At 47.3% G+C, this 4,115-nt stretch overlaps 1 pseudogene; it reads right to left on the bottom strand.

Annotated features, from left to right (window-relative positions):
- Positions 1–3,142: 3,142 nt before the first annotated feature.
- Positions 3,143–3,981, bottom strand: LOC111027080 (annotated as a pseudogene).
- Positions 3,982–4,115: the final 134 nt, after the last annotated feature.

A 4,115-nucleotide genomic window follows, 5' to 3' on the forward strand; every position in this document is an offset into this window, starting at 1 on the left:
CCAAGAAGAGCTGTTGGCTCTACTAAATCGTTACCGTGATGCTTTTGCAAAAAACATTTACGAACTGGGCTGTACGGACATGCTGAAGATGGACATAGTTACTACTACCGGTTCGGAGCCAGTGAAAGTTCGTCCATACCGAACCTCAACATAAGATCGACAGACCATCTCCACAAACTTGGACGAGTGGAAGAAGGCCGGTATTATAAGTGACTCGGACTCGCCGTATGCAAGCCCCGTCCTACTAGTAAACAAGTCTTCCGGTGATAAGCGACTATGTGTCGATTACCGCAGACTCAACTCGCAAACTGTCGTACCCCCCTACCCGATGCCGGAAGTGGACGAGCAACTTGGAGCTCTAGCAGGTGGTACTATTTTCACAACGCTGGACTTGTCTAATGGCTTTTTGCAAATTCCGTTGACCGAACAAGCTAAAGACAAGACTGCCTTTGTTACGGAAAGTGTCACCGCCCGGTTCGAACGGATGCCTTTCGGGCTCAAGGGCGCGCCGGGTACCTTTCAAAAACTAATGAACATGGCATTCAAGGACCTGAAGGAGTCAGGTGTAATAAATACCTATTTGGATGATATTATCATACCCTCAGCTAGCTGGGAGGATATGATGCGTGACCTACCGAAAGTACTTGAGGCACTTGTGAAGGCGCGGCTCACCTTGAAACCGGCTAAATGTAATTTTGGTGCAGAGCAGTTGGACTACTTGGGATACCGGATCTCAAAAGGCGTGGTAAAGCCTGGTCGTAAAGTAGAAGCGATTGTGAATTTCCCTGTACCCAATGATGCACATGAAATACGACGCTTCCTTGGTCTGTCTGGTTACTTCAGAAGGTTTATTGTGAACTACGCCACAATGGCGGAACCATTGACGCGACTGACGGGTAAGGATGTGCCGTACCAGTGGGGGCCAAGTCAGGTAACTGCCTTTGAAAACCTGAAGAAAGCACTGAGCTCAGAACCAGTAGTACGTATGTATGACCCGTCTGCAGCGATCACAGAGGTACATACGGATGCTAGCAGTAAAGCACTGTCAGGAATACTCGGGGTCGGAGAGAGTCCACCTTGTCGTGGTGACCCCGCCCGACCGGACGCATGTCCGGCGCTAAGAGGCTCTCAAATGTCCGGAGTAGGCCGACTCCGGGCATCCATCCCTGGCAAAAATGCAACCGCCGGCATAGCCCACCGGCGGCCAGAGGGACTTGGGCCAACAGAGGGCAATCCCCTCAAGACTCTAAATATGAACAAGCCTATAAATAAAGATGATGTTACTGGTACAGAGGCCTCGGAAACCTCAGACCCGGCAGTTGTGAGTGAGCTCGTCACATCGGTCGTCATCAATAGCTCGGATAATGTAAGCTGGAACTCGGAATTGGAAAAATTTGACATATCGGAATCGAATATTATAAGTATGCAAGCGAAACTGAACTACATAAAGGAGTTCTTTCAAGATGACAAGTATTGGCCAAAGAGCAAAATCACTGGAATACATAACCAAATCACCGATTATAATCGTGACAAAATGATCCAGGTGTTAGACGAAATAACTAACAAGATATTATTTCTAGATAAATGCAAGGTTAAAACAGGTACCCACTTGGAACCGGCTAAGGAAAAACTAGACAAGGCAATCAAAGACCTCGACATATTAGGGGTCGGAGGTCTATCCAAGAAAAGTAGATTTATAATCTACGACCTTTCACGAGAGATAAAAGACTCTCTTGAAACGGCTAGGTTAATATTAAATGAACATATGCACGACGAATTGTCGGAAGACGACCAAATGAGAATTCTGCGTAGCCCGACAAACAGCCCGGGCGTACAGAATATATCATACAGACGAATTGATAGTCATAGCTCGGTTGTCTCTGTGACAGACAATACTGCCATGGATGAAGGAAGCACGGAAAAGCTGGATGGTCCGACCACTTCTGGTACTCAGAAGAGACAAGAACCAGAACCAGAAATTATAAGTCTTGATAATAGCACTGAAAAACCCAAAAAGACGAAGTTAGAAGAGGAACCCGAGGAGAACGTTGGTGAGCTTAATCACCTAGTTCACTCGGAACTCGACTATCTGAAATCGATGATTGAGAATGACAGTCTAAGTAAGCGCATAACAGTCTCAATGCGCAAAGAGCTAACGGGTTCCTACAATCGCATCTGTTCGATTGTAAGGGACATAACGTACAAACACGCACAGTTGGAAGGTCGTTACGACGAATTACTTAAAAAGAAAAACGATAAGGTTGCCAAGCCTAAGAACACGCAGGTGAATGACGACCACGCAGTCGTACAACCAGCGAACGAAGGCACGTCTTATGCAAGCGTAACCCAGCGTAAATCTAACGTCGAACCCGTCAGGGTAAGCGTTCATGATGGGAGACTTGGAAAAAAGACGACTAATAAACAAAAGTCGAAAGGCTCAAAGACGAAACAAACAAAGGCGCCAAATACAGCGCCGAAAGAAGTCCGACAGGCTACTAGGAAAGACACCTTCCAAGTAGTCGGGGCTGCAAGGCTTGATACCGTCAAGAAGAGACTTATGGAATACTTCGACCAACTCACAAGCTGGTCAAATAAGTACGGCTTAAACTTCTCAATGGCAAAGAGCCAAATAATGACCCTTAAAGGTGGGGTCAAACCCACCTACACGGTGCCATTTGGTTCAAGTGCAGACGCCATATTAATCAAAGCGACTAAAACAGTTAAATACCTAGGTGTCATTATAGACCCTAGAAGATCATACAGAGAGCATGTAGAGGACATATCACACAAGTCCAAAGAAATGTTTACACGACTACGCTCCATGACCTCGGCAAACTGGGGTGTAGAACAGAGCACGTCCCTGGTGATATATAAAGGGGTCTTCTTACCCAGAATTACCTATGCTGCCTCCATATGGCAGAAAGCGCTAGAGCTCAAATGCTCAATAACAAAACTTGGAAGCACTCAACGTGACGCCTTGCGAGCCATAACAGGCGCATATAGGACAACGTCTACAGCTGCTTTACAAGTCATATCAGGACAATTACCGTTGGATCTAGAAGTTAAACGCTTTGTCCTTCGAAGATCCCTCAAGACTAATGACATCACACACCAAGAATATGAAAGAGACCTGAAAGAACTGCTAGAGGTCTGGCAAGAAAGATGGGTCACTCAAGACAAGGGTGAGTGGACGTTTCAACTCATTCCGGATGTAAGAATCCGGTATGGGCTTCCACTCACCATGGATCATTATACGAGCCAAATGCTCACTGGACATGGAGACTTCCGAGGAAAGCTCCACTCGTTCAAGAGAGTACCGGCTCCAGGATGTGCTTGTGGAAACGGCAGCGAAACAGTTAAACACGTTCTCCTCGCATGCCCAAGAACCAATATTCAAAGAGAAAATCTGAAGAGAAAACTTCAGCAAGAACAAAGTCCCTGGCCACCATATGATGGGGCCATTCTCACAAACAAGACTACCTATGAAGCCTTCCGAACATTCGCTCGGGAGAGCCTTAAGCAAAGAACTGATCGATGATCCGAAGATCGCCCTGCGGTCTGGGCGGTATTAGAATAAGTCCGCAGTCTTACACGCTTGTCGTAAGAGGCGACTAAAGGGGAGGCCAGTCGGGGCTGGCGTCTGGGACGCGGACACACCGAAACCTGCGGGGACTAGGGTGTTGGAGGTTTGGACTGCGACCTCGAGAAGAGCGAGTCGATCACTTCGGTGATGCCTCGGGGAGGCGTAGCAAAGGCTACCGAGCCTAACTCGGGGGTCGCGGCCACCGCGCCGTGGCGATCGCCGCTGGTAAGGGCCCACCAAGAGCCCGTGGTACACGGACCTAAATCTTGGAAGGATCACAGCCGAGGCTTCGGCCGACGAAGCTCGGTCCGACCATCCAACCAATGATTGGTGAGTGAACCTATTCTTAGTTACCCAGATTTCGATAAACCATTTAATGTAACATGCGATGCAAGTAACTTTGCAATTGGATCAGTTCTTTCACAAGGTCCGATAGGGGAAGATTTACCAATCGTATACTCATCAAGGGTACTGAATAAAGCAGAACAAAATTATGGTACAACAGAAAAAGAGTTATTAGCTATTGTATGGA

This window comes from Myzus persicae, unplaced genomic scaffold (genome assembly GCF_001856785.1).
Source record: "Myzus persicae strain clone G006 unplaced genomic scaffold, MPER_G0061.0, whole genome shotgun sequence".
Classification (NCBI taxonomy): Eukaryota; Metazoa; Arthropoda; class Insecta; order Hemiptera; family Aphididae; genus Myzus; species Myzus persicae.